Below are 16,378 nucleotides of genomic sequence, written 5' to 3' on the forward strand. Positions count from 1 at the left end.
TAAGTTCCATAGTCCATTTTTTAAATTTCCCTGGGGCCAGTGGCTTCTCCTTACCCCTGTGCATCCTTTCATGAGAGGAAGTGCTCCGGTCTTATCCCCAGCTGTGCTTATTTACTCCTTACCCCTTACCCTACAAATCCTGAAAAATAGCTCTGAAGGCCAACTTGGGGCCTTTGAGATTGTCTGCTGCTTCTTGGAATATGATTCTATCACAGAGTCTATTTCAGTTCTGGCCAGTCCTGGTACTATCTCCTGCTTTTCTCAATACCTATCATTCCTTGTTTCAGCTACTTGTTCCTGTTGACAAATGGCATCTCTCTCCCTGCTCAGAATTTTCTTCCTCCTCTCCAACCCCAAGTCCATGTGCTCAACCCAGCTCCCTGGATGGCCTCAGAATGCAGCAAGGGTTTCCTAAGATGTGGCTGTCTTCCTACCTGAATCAGGCAAACACGCTCTGAGCTCAGAGTCAGTTCACAAGTAGGAAGTATGAGCTGAAAGTAACTGAACATAGTGGTTCCCTGGACTCCCCCAAGAGCACAGCATGATCCCTGTAAGGTGAATTTACTGACAGAAGCTCCATGAGACAAATTTCAACTTTGCTTTTGGAATATTCTCCAGACATGAAACAGAGTCAAGTCTCCAGGACATAGGCCTCTGATTTGGAGTCATCAGACTGTGTAAGGTCCTCCAGCTCCCCCAAGAACACGGGTGCTTCCATCCTCACTGCCACTGGAGCTCTGGGCAGGGCCATCACCCCAGGACTGCTGTGATCCCCACAGAGCTGAGGGTTCAGATGGAGGTATTAAAGGCCACACAGGCCAACATTTTCTCCAAAAGCTCTTCCAAAAAGTTCTCTATGCAGGAAAAATGAGGTCCTGGGAGGAGCTGCCTGAGCCACATTCCCCTCTTTGAAAGGTGAGCCTACAGTCTGGAGACCATGATGTCTGCCAGAGGGTCAGCGCTTCCTCCCCCTCCTTACCCAGCGCCAGCAAAAGTGTTTCTGCTCCATCCATCTTGCTTCACTGCTCCTCTCCTGCACCCTGATGCACTTCACCCACTCGTTTTGCTGTGACTTCAGTTGCCTCTCGATTGTAGGGCTCTAAGGATGATAACAATGGGAACAGCTACCCTCTGGTGTTTGCTTCCTCCTGAACCCTGACTTCCACGAAGGAATTGTAAGGAAAGGAAAGCCCTCCGAGGCCATCCGGTCTCACAGTCTGCTCCCAGGCAGAATGAACTACCCCTCGGCCCAGGCCGACTGGTCCTTCTAACCTCATAATAGTTTCTTGGGTTATTACAGAGGCTTTTTATTTTGATCAAATTACCTATCCTTTCCTTTATGGCTTTGTATTTTGTAGTTTTTAAAGAAGGTTTCTCCATCTCCAGATAGTAAACGTATTCTCTCATATTTTCTTATATTTCTTTTATAGTTGTATTTCTGTGTTAGTCCTTTATGTGGAATTTATTTTCATATATGGTGTGAGCTAGGGATCTAATTTTTTTTTTTTTGCAGAGGGAAATTCTGGCATGCTGCCCAGAATTATCTATCCTGTAGGCCATCTTCTTACCAGTGACTCGAAACACTACTCTTCTCATATTCAAATGTCCCATGAATTCATGTGACTGTCTGGATTCTCTATTCTGTTGCACTGAACTTTTTATATTCCTTGTACAGTTTAGTTCAGTCGCTCTTTGTGACCCCATGGACTGCAGCACACCAGGCCTCCCTGTCAATCACCAACTCCCAGAGTTTACTCAAACTCATGTCCATTGAGTCAGTGATGCCATCCAACCATCTCATCCTCTGTCATCCCCTTCTACTCCTGCCTTCAATCTTTCCCAGCATCAGGGTCTTTTGCAGTGAGTCAGTTCTTCACATCAGGTGGACAAAGTATTAGAGCTTCAGCTTCAACATCAGTCCTTCCAATGAATATTCAGGACTGATTTCCTTTAGGGTGGACTGGTTGGATCTCCTTGCAGTCCAAGGGACTCTCAAGAGTCTTCTCCAACACCACAGTTCAAAAGCATCAGTTCTTTGGCACTCAGCTTTCTTTATAGTCCAACTCTCACATCCATACATGCTGCTAAGTCGCTTCAGTCGTGTCCGACTCTGTGCGACCCCATAGACGGCAGCCCACCAGGCTCCGCCGTCCCTGGGGTTCTCCAGGCAAGAATACTGGAGTGGGTTGCCGCTTCCTTCTCCAGTGCATGAAAGGGAAAAGTGAAAGTGAAGTCGCTCAGTTGTCCAACTCTTAGCGACCCCGTGGACTGTAGCCTACCAGGCTCCTCCGTCCATGGGATTTTCCAGGCAAGAGTACTGGAATGGGGTGCCATTGCCTTCTCCAATCCATACATGACTACTGGAAAAAACCATAGCTTTGACTAGACAGATCTTTGTTGGCAAAGTAATGTCTCTGCTTTTTAATATGCTGTCTGGGTTGGTCATAACTTTTCTTCCAAGGAGCAAGCGTCTTTTAATTTCATGGCTGCAGTCACCATCTGCAGTGATTTTGGAGCCCCAAAATAATAAAGTCTGTACACCATTTTAATAGTTGTAGCTTTGAGTGTCTTGATACAATGTATTTTTCTCTTTTGTTCTTTTTCCAAACACTGTTTTTTTTTATTCTTACATATGTTTTCTTTCCAAATGTACTTCCCTGTCAGTTTGTCATATTTCTTTTAACAAGTCCTATTGGAATTTTGTTGGGATTTTATTTATTATGCAAATTAAGTTGGGAGAGAGTCGATATCTTTATGATATCGAATCTTCTCATCCAGAAGTAGAATGTCTCAGATGTGTTCCTAAGGGCCTCCAGGAGAGATACTCTCTCTTCTCCTGACCCCCACCGTCCCTCAGTGGCCATTGGCCAGTGCCCTGAGACACCAGAGCCTTGTGTTTCAATGTGCTATGGTTCTAGTTTATTCATTCCCTCTTCCCACTCAGAGATGGATGAAACAATTGAATATTTGATTTTGCTCAGGAATTCCAAGTTTTATCTTTCCAAGACCTGAAAGTACTTAGGGGAATTATCCCGTCTCTTCTACCCTCTGCCTTTATATCCCATTCCTGGAATCTGTCTACTCTTTAGAGTAGAACTGCTTAATGATTTCTTTAGTCCAGATTTCCCCAAGAATCAGGTTGGCCTGAAACACCACCATTCTGACCTCCTCTCTTTCACATTGTTCCATGTACTTGCTCAGCTTCATCCAGAAAAGATGATAACTTGGAAGGAGAGCTCACAGGTATCTGAGGGTATAGCAGTATTAGTGATTCTGTGCCTGTTGCCTACATGAGAAGCAAGAGCCTGTTTCCCCAGATTTGCCAGCAGATATTAGCCTGTGACTCTGCTCACCACCTTCAACTTTACAGAGGGTCCAGGAATTCCCAGCCATTTGCGACTCCTGATTTCTGTCATGTGCAACAGCTTCAAGAGGCAGGTTGTTAGATTCGACTGACTGCCAGAGGCCTAGGGGTGAAGCAAGAGGTCCTAGCCCTTCTGCTCAAAACTCTTTCAGGAATAGCCTTTTCCAGCTGTCTTGTTGCCAGTGTGAAAGCCTAAAGGGCCAGAACTAAAGTTCTGTGGGCTCTCACAGCAGGTGTGATAGCCAGGAAGTAGGAAAACAGGAGCCTGATTGGGGTCTAGGGCCCCACCTCATTCCCCAGAATAGCTGAAGGTGCTTTAAGGGCAGGTACAATGGCAACACAAAGACCTAGGCAGTTTGCCCAGAGTTTGCATATGCACCTGGGTACCAAGAAAGGCCACAGAGTCCCGACTGTCAGACACGCTTTGCCCAGCCATGTTCCTCTTGTGTTTCTGCATCCACTTGGCTGTCTCTGTATCACCTCCTCCTGCTTCCAGGTGCCACTGGGCCAGGTCAGCACCAGTTAGCACTAAAATATCCCCTTGACACATCTTCACCTGCCGCTTATCTAGGGGATAAGATTTCAGTGTAAGGACTGCGGAATTTGTCACAGTGGTTGGAAAGTCACTCCCACATAAGACTCTTAGAGAAAATGATTTCTAGACATTTGTGTTCCAAGGGACAGAAGGAGCCACTACAGCACAGTGAACTGGTTTCAGCGACAGGAAATCCGCTACAGGGGCTGAAAAGTTCTATAACACAAACATAAGTGCAGTATCTGATTCCTAGAGATCTCGCTTCCAAACACAAGATGCTACAAAGAATTTTCCCTGGCCATCTCCCACCACACCCAGCACATTGCTCAAGGCCCAGCCAGCCACCCAGTTTTACATGTCTAAATCTGAAATCAAAGTCCCAGGCAGGGAGAGGGATTGTCACAAGTAATTGCAAAATCCCACAAGAATTTGTTTAGGAGTTAAAAGAAGCCAAACCTGGGCCTTCTCCAAAGCTTGCAAGTCTGAGCTTTTTGAGAACCACATCTGACCCGTTCCAGTGTGTTGAATGTAAATGTTTGTCTTGTGCCTGCTCGGCAGTTCTGGGGGACTCTGCAGGGCTCCTGTGGCCCACCATGGTGACCCGTGTGGCTTCCTCTAGGAGAGGACAGTGTGGGGGACTGCTTGCTATGAGCCACAGGCCCCTAGAGTTGGCAACACTATCCCAGGGAGAAAGGGGTGAGGGCTCTGAGGGGCAAAGGCTCCAACGTGGCTGCAGTTAGGGGCTTACATGGGACGGGAAGGGACATGGGTGTCCTGCCACACCACCACATTCATTCTCAGCAATTTCTGTACTCTGCCCTTGCCCTCACCCTTACCTTATCTCACTCTATTCTTACATGTTAACTTCATGACATTATTTTGAGATGCTGTTCTTTCTTTTTCCACATAGAAAATATCCATCTTCAAAGTGACAGCTTAGGGCTCAAACGCAGTAGCTACTCCAGCAACATCTCAAGACAGACCAGCATTATTAGGGATATAGTTGGTTGTTATGAACCAGAGACAGTCATCATCATCATCAAGCAATTACAACTTACTGAGCCCTTACTTTGTGCACAGGCCCCTGTGAGCCTCACATTACTATTTCCCTATTTAATGGAGTAGGGCCAGGCCTGGTGAGGTTAAATGGCCTGCCCCAGGTCTTCCAGTTGGTCAGAGGAGGATCTGGGCCTCCAGAGGGCCTGGGCCATTGCCATGGCTCATTATCTTCAGGAAGAAGCAGAAGGAAGCAGAGCCCAACAAGGTGCCTGCCAGCCCCAACAATCTAAACCTGCCAGGAACAGTTGGAAGGGGCTTTCAGAGCCTGTCTTTCCTGGGCCCCAGGTCACCTGCAGCCAACCCAGGACCACAGGGACATGACAACTCAAGATGAGGATGAATGGGAGGGGAGAGGGAGAACTGGGTGGTTCTGCCCTGTTCTTTACAGAACTCTCCTGTGGTTGTGGGCATGGGGGGCCCAGTGTACATGTGTGTCCTGCCTCATTCCTCCTAGTTCTCCAGGACTTCAGAGGGGAGGCTTTCTCTAAGAAGGGTAATTCCTTATCCCACCACTCTGGCTCAAGCTTCAAAGAAACGCAAAGGGAGCCAGAGCAGGCCAAGATCAATTTCTACTTGAAGGCCAACAGTCCTACTGTCCCTCAGCCCAATTTCTCTTCAAAATAGCCTATTGTCTCTCTGTCCCCTCTGCTGATTTACATGGCAGGTTTATTTAATTAGCCAAAGGTAAGTCAAAGTGCAGCTTGTCCTCAAAGTTAATTAATACTTACTGAGCCACCACACAGTGAGTGACGCCAAGACTGGACTGTGTCCTCTATATCAGTATAGGGAACAGACTTCAACCCCTTGTGCCTGGCTGGGACTGGGAACTGGAACCAGTCAAAGAGTAGGGATGATGGGGCCTCAAGCTACTGTGAGGAGCAGATGAGGCCATGCATCGAACATGTTTGCTACAGTGCCTGGCACATAGTAGGGACTTAGATATTGATGGCTGTGTTTGTAAATTTTAAAAACAAGTTGGCAGGGAAAGGTGGCTGGGGGATCATGTTCCCCTCTGGGGCATGTTCCAAGGGAGAGCAGGGTAACGGTAGCCAGGGACACAGACCCTCAGGCATGTCCCCCATCCCCACTCCCACACTGCCTATGAAGAAATGTGCATGCTTCTCCCTGTTTTCACCAGGCCCCTTTAGAAGATGGGGAAACTGCAAGTGGTTGACCTTGGAGGAATTCAAGCAGAGCATGAATAAATGGAGGCTCTCCTTTAATTGTGATTTATTAGCAAAGGGAAGGAAGTCTGTCCTGAGCAAAAGAGCACTACTGGCCTTTGCAGTTCTTCAGTTCTTGCTAGGCCAGGACCCTTCCCCTCCTTCTGTTCCCCTCCCCCAACCCCGTCTCTGCACACACCAGAACCCCACTCCACTCTTAATCCAGAAGACTTTTTTTTTTGGCTGAGTGACATGTGGGAGGTTAGTCCCCCAACCAGGTATCAAACCTGTGCCTCCTGTATTGCAAGCACAGAGTCTTAACCACTGGACCACCAGGGAAGTCCCACCAGAAGACTTTTGACCCTGGCTTTTCTTTCAAATGGTGCTTCCTTGGGCCCTCGCTGGTGGAGTGCCCTGATCACAAGGGCAGAATTTGGTGACAGCGCTTACCCTCTCCCTCTCCCTCCTCGAGGGCTGCCACCGTCTGACTATGGGGCTGCAGGGGAGCCCATTCCCAAAGCCCTCTTTGCAGCCGGTGGCTGGGGCATCATGCTCCTAACTCTCTCAGTTCAACATCTGGGCAGTCTCAGTCCGCCTCGTGGAAGTGCCGGTACAGCCAGTGCCTGGGCCTGTGGGCTCTTCACTCTCTGTCTGCCAGGCTTGACTTTCTGACCGTATCGGAGCCTGCCCCAGAGTGAGGATGAGAGGTTACCATGAAGCAATCCAACTCCAGGCTGGCCTTCCTGGATGCTGAGGCCAACTGGGAAGACCACATTACTGAGACATGACCCAGTGACTGTCTCCACTGCCAGAAAGATAGCTTTTCTAAGTCAGAGACGGAGGCAAGATACCAGCAGCTCTTAAGACCTAGACACATTTGGGAAGGAGGGCACAGTGAGGCTTAGAAGTTTCATCCTGAGTTTGCCACATCTTCAGTGCAAAGCCAGAAGCTGAGTGGGAAGCCTTCTTCTGAATTACCTGAGATGACTTTGGTAAGGAAAATGGAATGTGCAATGGGGCAGAAATTGGCAAAGCCGGACTGTCAACTACCCTTTGGCTCTGGTGGGCCTGAGGTTCTGGGGCCCCTGCGCCCCCTGCTGGCCCCTCATAGGGGCTTCTACCCTTCCGCTTCCTCCTCCCCAGGACGCAGCCTGACGCTTCCTTCCTATCCCGGAGCTACTTCACCATCCCCTCCCGCCTCACTCTCTTACTCTTTTCACCTTTGGACCTAGCCTACAGCTGCTCCCTCTTCCTTCCATAACCTGGGCTTCCTCCTTCTGGACAGAAATCTCTGAGTGCAACCCGGGACTTCATTTTTGTAATGTATGACCCAGCCTCTTGAAGAAGCCACTCAGAACTGTGCAGGTGGCAGCCTTCCCAGCCAGCACCTTGGAGCAGGCTCCGCTGCTGCTCCCCAGAGGGCGCCTAGCCTCAGCGCTGCCTTCTCCCTCTGTGTGCCCCACTGCAGAAGCTGACGCTTCCAGCAGAAGCCCACCCTGACAGGCAGAGCCTCTCCTTGCTCCCCAGCGCTCCCACACCAGCCCTCCACACCACTCCACTGGACTCGGAACATCTTTCCCTCTTTCCCTCCCTCTCCCTCTGCTCTTCCAAACCCTGTCCACTTGGCAAGTTCTGCTGGCTCTAGTGTTCACACTCTAGCCCATCTCCACGATGTCCGCTCCTGAAGCTCCTGCTGCCAGATCACTTGCTGTGACAAAAGTCTCCCAAGTGTGTTTGTCCTCTGAGACTGGAAGCACCCAGAAGGCAAGGAATTTTACCTCCTACAAAGCTTAGGCCAGCGCTCGCAACCGCGCTGAACGCTGACCCTCTTCAAACCTAGCGCTGCCTCGGGGCTCTGCGCACAAGGTGGGAGGAGTGGCAGGTCCCGGTGTGGTTGGGCCTCCGAGGCGCCCATTGTCAGCTCACTCCGGGAGGGAAGACAGAGGAACTTTCCCCAAAACGGGTGAAGATGAGAGGGAAGCTTTCATTTCCAGGGTGAAAGGAGGGAGGACCAGTCGGGAGTCAGGTCCCTGGGTGTCAGCCACCGCTCTGGCGGAGAAGCGCACGCGGGTTGTAGAGGACGTGGATCCCAGGAACACGCCCAGACCTCATAGTTGCCTCCATCCCTCCACCACCCCTCCATCCCTCCCAAGGGCCACCTGCCTCCCGGTTCGCAGCCCTGGGACAGATTCTTGCGTGACTTCGGGCGGCGCCCAGTGCTACTGTGGACAGCTCATTCCGCGGCGGTGGCAGTGGCAGCGGAGGTGCCCGCCGTGTCCCCGGCGCCGCCAGGGGGTGAATAGGGTGCCCGCAGGCTTTCGGGACACCCGAGGCGCCGACGCAGCGCTCGGGGGAGGCCCGGTCAGGGAACTCGCGCCCGCCAGAACCTCCCAGCTTCCCGTCGCCGCAGCCGGGCTGGGCCGTGCCGCTACTTCCAGCCCCGCCTTCGGGCTGGCTCGGTCTTTCTGGGCGCCCCAGGCCTGGGCGGGGGCGCAGCCGCCGCGCGCCCGCACAGGTGGCGGGGCAGCCAGCGCGCTCAGCTCCGCGCGCACAGGGCACTGCCCCGCGGACTCGCAGCACTCCCTTCCCTCCGCCCTCCGGGCAGCCCTAGCTCTGCTCTCACAGCCGCCCCGATTTTGGGGACGGCGACTGAATAGGCCGCACCCCGGGCGCAGCAAATGGAGGACGCTGGAATTTAAGGAGGGTGCGAGGGAGGACGCATCTCGGCCTCCCGCCTTCTCCCCACCCCTGCGAAGCGGCCGCGGGCGGTGCGCAGCCGGTCTCTAAGCCCTGGGGCTCCGGTCTTGCGCGGGCCGGTGGTGGTGCTGGTGCTAGGGAGAGACCCCGCGCGAGGTTGGCCGGGCACACCCGTGCCGCACCTGTTGGAGCCGGCCTCCACCCGCTCGGACCCGAGCCGGCTCGCGGTACACGCTGCCCGGGCGTGTACTGAAGGGCCACAGTTGGCTTCAGGAAAACAAAACGAAATAGTGGGTTCACAACTACTTATGTCTGCTCCTTCCTGGGTCAGCCGGTTAGGACCACATTTCGGTCAGTCTAGGCCTGCCGGCGGAGACCCCGGCGGCTCAGGACCTGCGCCCTGGCCTTGGCTTTGCTGAGGATCTCGATGAGATGCTGTTTCCGTAGAAAAACAGTCTGCTCTTTGGAACCGAAATCAGCCTTTATCAAAACATGTCGGGCCTGACAGAGTTGGTGATAAACATGTGTGTGTTTAAATTCTTTTGTGCCCACACACTAGCCTGCATCCATTCTAGGTAAGTATTTCTACCACTGAATAAAAGAAAGTCAAGTTTATGTTTCGTTTCAACGAGAGTCTTGGAAACAGTACCTCTCTACTCGCCGCTAGTCAATCACACACACTTAATTTTGCTTTGATTTGGTCAGTTTCGGGGGGTTTGCGACCCTGAAAGTCAGAATTAAAGGTTAAATTATGTCTCAAGCTGCATATGAGCTCTGTTTTCAAATCTGCGTACGGCTGTATTCGTGCTGGTTTGATATCCGCTCAAACAAACCGCTAGGGGAGGAGATCAGGAGCCAGTGCGCTCCTCTTCCCCTGGGGAGTTGGGAATTCACAAGGCCTGACCGGTGTGTCGGCAAAGAGGGACCAGCTCTGTAGTCTTAAGTGGCTTTCAGGCTCTGGGATGCGGGGTTGGGCTGCAAACTCCAGACTCTATATCTGTTTAGCATCTGGGACCTGGGTCCCAAGAGACCCTCTGCCTCCTCCTCAGTTCATCTGGACATGAAAGGTGGGACCAGAAATCAAGCCATGGTCAGAGAGCCTGGGTGATTCTGCAGCCCTGAGGGAGCCTCCCCTCCCCCTGTCCCCTGACCCCACACCTTCCCAGGACACAGCGCTAAGGCTCCCTGAGCCACCCTATGCCCAAGGTGAGATCCCAGCCCTGGTCCCCCAGTCATTCCGTGTCTGCGACTTCCTTGCTCCGTGGAGACAAGGAGGGGCCTACAGTTCAGAGCCTCACATCTGAGGAGCAGCACTTATGGGAGCCCTGGCCCCCATCCCCACCTCAGGAAGCTCTGGAGATGGATGGGGTCAGGTGAACCGTCTGCCTGACCACAGCCTCTAACCTGGGCCCAGACACCTACCCTGCTGCCACTCTGTCTCCTCTGAGCTTCCCCAGAGGTGAGTGCTTGCCACGTATGTCTCCCACAGTTTTCCCGTTCACCTGAAGGCAGCGACCTGCTGGAAGACCACCCCTAGTTCAGCCCGCCCAAGGCCTCAAATCCTGTCCTCTTCTCAAGTCAGCACTACCCTTCCCCCTGCCCAGCTCCTACCCAGAGGAGAAGGCCATGTCCTCACTACCTCATAAGTGGGAAGGGGTAGACAGGAATACACCTGCCAAGGGTCTTCCATCCCACACTGTTTAATGGGTACCTACTTTGTGCCAGGCACCATGGCAGAGGTTGGGGGTACAAAAATAAATGAAGCCTTTCCTGCCCTTAGAGAGCTCACCATGTCTGATGAAGGAGCTTATTCTCATTCTTTCACCAAATGAATGAGGCCCTGTGCCAACTGCTAGGGAGACAGCAAAGAAGACGAGCACAGCGCTGGCCATCCTAACAGTGCCACCTTGTAGATCCACAGTCCATAAGGGATACAGACATTAATCAAGCCATCTGGCAAATAGAGAATTATAAGCCATGATAAAGAGAATCACAGGATGCTTGCGAAGGGATTGGGGGGAGGGACCCAATCTGAGGGGAGGGGCAGTGGGAGGGGACTGACCAGGACACAGGCCCCCCGCGGAACCTGGTGTGGTGCTTATCTTCCTCCTGAAACATGAGCCCAGAGCTCCGAGAAGGCCCCTCCCTGTACCCTATCCCTCACCCCCAGCACCCTGGAATTCTGCCAGCCTCTCTCCTGAGGACGCCACGCACTTTTCCTTTGCCGCCAGTTGGTGGCAGGAGGCTACAGCGCCCCTTGTGGCCACTGACTGAAGTTTCCAGGCCAGTGGCGGGGCGGGGTTTCAGGCTGTGGAGCCGCTGTGTCCCAGCCTCCTGAGCTCCACCCACTAGCCTCGGTCCTTGGGCAGAGTCTCCCTCTCGGGCCTCTTGGTGTCACCAAGAGAGACCTCCAGGGTGGCCTGCTGGGAATGCCAGGCTCCCTCAGCTGACACACAAGTACCTATGCCGCTGCCACAGGTTAGCGGGCAGCAGCCTAGGGTGGATGAGGTGGCCTAGACCCACAGGCAGCTGTGGCCTCTGCATTTGCTTCCTTATGTCTTTACAGATGTGCTGGATATTAGCCCCTGCGTGATCCACAGGTTGAGGCCAGAACCTGGGACCCAGGGGAGTGCTCTACACACCTGCTGCCCTCTGTGGCCCAAGTCTTTGGGGATGTGGGTCTCTCGGCCTCTCCCCTCCCCTCTGCTGGCCACTCCACTTTCTCAGTGGCTACAAAGCTCCATAGCTGGATTTGGTTGCCCCTGAGACCCCAGCACAGAGAGGCCACTTCCCCTGCTGGTATCGTTGTCCGTGAGTCATGTCTGTGGAGAGGAAAGTCCTAGAGTCCGCATTGGAAAGCTGGAAGCAGGGATTAAACAGAGGTATGATCCTTGTTGGTGCTTCCTGGCCAGGCACTTGGGCCTCGAGTAGCACGGCTGCCCTCCTGTCTGAGTTTTGACATCAGGAAGGTGAGGCAAGAGCTCCTTGAGCTTTTAGACATGCAAGAGCTAAGGCCAGCAGCAGGGTCACTGGGGCTCCAGGCATGAGTTGGGGCAGAAAAGGAGAGCACCCCATGCCTTAGAAGCTGGTGGACCCGTTTCTCTTCTCATTCAGTTGACTGAACTCCTCTTTAAGATATTCTAAATATTTATTTATTTGGCTGTGCTGGGTCTCAGTTGAGGCATGTGAGATCTTCAGTTGCCATATGAGCAATCTAGCTCCCCGACCAGGGATCGAAGCCAGGCCTCCTGCATTTGTAGCGCGAAGTCTTAGCCACTAAACCACCAGGCAAGTCCCTTAGGCGTTGTAAATCTTGAATGAATTCCAACTCCATTAGTTTGGACAGCATTAAGGTATCCTGAGTAGATGCTGGGAACATAGCAGGGGACGGGTAATAATAACAGTAACATTACTATGTATTGTTCACTTGATACGGGCACTCTGAGCTGCACGAAGCACGTGGGTTATATTATTTCATCTTTACGACTTTCTCAGAACTGCTACTGTCACCCTCATTTTATAGCTTAGGAAACTGAGGCCCAGAGAAATGAAGTCATTTGGCGAAATTCACACACAACCAATTAGGATTAAAACTGAGGTCTCGGTGCCTCCAGGGTTCACACCTTCTTTCCCTCCTACAGACCATCCCCCAGAGCCCAGAGCTGGGGACCGAGAAGCACTGGAGAGAAGGGGTGGGTCCATGCTGGCCTCCACCCCGGTCAAGTTCATCCTGCCCCCGCACAGACTTGGGGACGGTGGCCTGAGGATGGGCAGTGAGGGCTCCAGATGCCAGGGCAGGAAGCTGGCAGCTCACCTGTTCCTGAGGGCTGAGCTTCCCAGATGCCTGTGCTCCCTGACATGCTTAGGTGGTGACTTCCCAGAGTCAGGCACCTGGCAGGCAGGTGGGCTTAGGAACAAGGATGGACCTGTGGAGCCAGAGGTACCCCCCGAACCCAAAGCCAAACACAGACACATGGGCAGAAACCTGCCACTAAAGCCACTCCCCGGAGTTTGCTCTGTGTTCCAGAGCAGCCCTGGCTTCTGCGCTCCGGGAAAGTGTGGCCCTGGGGAGGGAAAAGGGCAGGGGTGAGGGGTGTAGAACTGCGGCAAACAGGATGGGTGCCAGAATGCAGAGCCGCCCTCCCCTCTCCAGAGGAGATCAAGGCCTCCGGGAAAGAGAGTCACCAGTTAGGGGAAAAGGGCTTCTTATGGGGATTATCACATTCAGTCCTTAAAGCCATCCTATTATCCATTTTACAGAAGAGGGGACTAGGGTCAAGGGCTTTTCCAGCTGGGAAACCTGGGTCCTTCAGCTGCCCTGTAGCCCTGTGTCATCTCCTTGGCTGAATCATCTCCATTGCTTTCATCAGGTGGTGATGGGAGTGGGGGCCAGTAGGGAGGGTTTAGCAGGAGAGAAAGGGGTCCTGAACCCCAGGAGTTAGAGAGGGGAGAGGCATTCTCTCTGTTCATAAGGTGTTTGATCTAAAGCCAAGAGTTGACCGCCACTCATCAATCAATTCCAGTTGAGCCCTTCCACATGGGCTGCTCAGCGATGGCAGCATCCCTGTCCTGGGGCAGGTGAGAGGGGACAGATGCTTTCCAAGGCAAGTACTCTGGAGCTAGCATATGGCAGAGTGGAGGGACAGCCAGCCCAGCCTGGGTCAGCAGGGAGGGGAGGGGTCAGCAAGGCTTCCTGGAGGGGAGTCCTAATGAAGTAGTAAAAATTAAATCAGGGAGACAGAGGGGTGACTGGAGGTAGGGGCAGAGGGGACCACAAGAGTAACGCTGAGGGCTGCTGAGAAATAGGGATGGGGGGTGGGGGTGAGGTGAGCAGAGGCAGGAGGAGAGGGTGGGTGGGCAGGCCAGAAGTCACAGACCCTGAAAACAGGGCCTGTGGGTTTCCAAGCTGAGGAACCAGAGACACCCTCCCACAGTCTCTCCTGTTGGACATTGGACATTGCTGTGAACCGGACTGGGAACATTCCAGCCTAATCAAAGATCAGATCATGAACTCCAGAGGCTCCACACACAGGGACCGGTCTCCTTGGGGAGCTCACCTGTCCTCTCAGGCCAGTTCCCAGGGGTGCTGACGGGTCCTCAGGGATTCAGACCCTAGTTTTCCCTCCCCAGATTCTGGGGGATCTGGGTAGAGATGGAGGTTAGGAGAATGGAAATAGAGCCGGCGGGGCTCACCTGCTGGAGGGGCCGAAAGACCCTGCCTGAGGATGGGACTCCAGAGCCATCCTGGTTCTCGATGGGCCCTACTCTGGCCAGTGTTTAGGAAAAGGGCTGAAGGGCAGGATTTCAGTTCCAGCCTGAGCCCAAGCCTGCGTGGCTGCCTTTGCAAGGCCCAGCCCCACGTGCTCTCAGGTTGAGCAAGGATACAGGCTAGGATATGGGAGCAGCAGCCCCCAGCCCTGGAAATGGTGTGTCAGATGGCCACCTGGACTGGAGATTCTGTTGTTGGAAAAAAAAGTCATTTTCACTTCTTCATTAAAGCTGCCATTCTTTTACTTTGCCAACAGCATCATGCTTAGGAAAACAGCTGAGGGGATGGAAGGGTATGGGGACAATTACCTCATTTCAGCCTGAGGTAGAAGCGGCCCCATCCTCTTTATACACTGGAGAACCTTCTCTATTCACCCCCCCAGCTCCTTCAGCCTTCTACGCACTTGACCCCTGCCCCCCCACCCCAACCTTACCCCGCCCCACCACCCACCGCACAGGGAAGCAGGTCTCTGGCACTGGCAACAGTTAGAGAAGAAGTGAGAGGGAAGGACGAGACACCACGCTGCCTCAAGATAAGAGGTCCCCATCCCATCTCACAGGCTGGCAGGACACCACGTGATGGGAGGAGGGGGTGCGGAAGGGGAGGGGGACTCTCCCTTCCAGGACCTCTGAGCTTCCTCCTTCAGGTCCAAGGACCTGGTGTCATTATCAGTGGGATCAGGCAAGGAGGAAGCTTCCCCCAGCCAACCTGGCTGACCCTCTTCCAGACAAGGCCACGCAAAGAGTTTGGCCTTGTCCCCAAGCTGTCATCAGCAACAGTAGCAGCAACTACAGCAGCAGCAAAGGAGATCATGTATAGAGAGCTGACTAGGTGTCTGCCCTGTGCTCTCACATTTTTCATGCATTAGTTTTTGAAGTCTCCATAAACCTCAAGTGAGCTTAATAACCCCATTTTACAGAGGATAAAACTGAGGCTCAGAGAAGTTATGGCTTCCCAAAGTCACATAGTTTATAAGTGACAGTGTCTGGACTCAAACTTGGTCTCATTGACTCTGGAGGGTGGGCAAAGCTGGACTGCCTCTTCCCTTCCCCACCATGCCCACTCACTCCCAAACCCAAGGCCTGCCAGAGCAGCATCTTCTACACTCTGCAGCCCTTCTCACCTCTTCTTCCTCAAGCTCAGTTCTCCCCCAGCTCCTGGCCCACCTTTGCAGAGCGGGGGAGGAAGCAGGATGGCTCTACTGCTTGGGTGGAAGAGCCCGTGCACCCTGGCACGTGGGAAGGGGCCTGAGCTCAGCTTGGCACACTGACTGGCCTGGCCTGACCAGCAGGCGTCACACACGTGTCAGGGTAGCCATGGTCACATTTGTTAGTCAAGATGACTGCATTCTGGAGGGAAGAGGAGAGAAGGAGGGGCCCAAGCCCAACGGGACAACGTGGGTGAGCGGGGGCCACAAACTCCTGGGGGTGCTGTGAGAGGAGATTTGTGGCTCAGGCTGGCCTGCCAGACCCTGTAGGTGCCTCAGCATCTACCTGCCCTGGGAGGTTCCTTCCCTCCTCTCCTTTTCTACCTGCTCTGACCCCGTCATGCCTCAGGCACCTGGGACCACCTCCCTCACCTGCCAAGAGCACAGACTCTGAGATCAAATGAACCTGGGTTTGAATCCTGGAACCCTGAGCAAGTTACTTTACCTCTCTGGGTCTCAGGTTCCTTGTCTCCAAACTGGCGGAACCTTGTGATAAAGGAGCTAAAGAGTGAGTGTTTAATGGCAGTAACATTAATGTTACTAAGTGCCCACAGTGTGCAGGATGTTATATGTATTAGCTCACTAAATCCACAAAACCACCCTAGGAGTTCAGCACTATTATCATTGCCCTGATTTTATAGGCAAGGAGGCTGAGGCTTAAGGAAAATGATTTGCCAACACTGGTAAGCCACAGAGCTGGGGTAGGCCTCCAGAGTCTGTGCTCTCAGCTACCCCAGTGTGTGAAGTGCGGTGCTTGTGTGTTTGGGCCCTCAGATCCTCTGGCTCACTCCCCAGCCCACTTTGCAGAGGGGCTGCAAGAGTCCCTGGTAGCAATGGAGACTGGAACGCTGCCAGGATCCCCTTCCTAGGCCTTCTGAGTCAGTGGTGGGCTTCTCCTGGTCACCTCCCTGAAAGGCTCTTCTTCCTTCCCCAGGGCTGGGGCATGGTGTGGGCATGTCTTCGGGTGATGCAGTGAGGATGGCAGGTCTCAGGAGGAGCCTGTGTACTGGGTGCACTTGTTTTGAATCTTCTATCTGACCACTTGCCTGGCCCAGGAAGGGCCTGAGGTTCCACTGGGTCAACC

The 16,378-nt window shown here is 53.2% G+C and overlaps 1 long non-coding RNA gene across 1 annotated transcript; it reads right to left on the reverse strand.

Moving 5' to 3' along the window:
- Positions 1 to 11,947: 11,947 nt before the first annotated feature.
- LOC145510250 (uncharacterized) lies at positions 11,948 to 15,359 on the reverse strand. The gene is made up of 3 exons (XR_014056921.1): positions 15,211 to 15,359; positions 14,012 to 14,275; positions 11,948 to 12,187 (listed from the first exon to the last, which is right to left on the reverse strand). It is a non-coding gene; the product is annotated as an uncharacterized LOC145510250 (long non-coding RNA).
- Between the last annotated feature and the right edge of the window lie 1,019 nt (positions 15,360 to 16,378).

This window comes from Giraffa tippelskirchi, chromosome 6 (genome assembly GCF_054371585.1).
Source record: "Giraffa tippelskirchi isolate mGirTip1 chromosome 6, T2T-mGirTip1v1.2.pri, whole genome shotgun sequence".
NCBI lineage: Eukaryota > Metazoa > Chordata > Mammalia > Artiodactyla > Giraffidae > Giraffa > Giraffa tippelskirchi.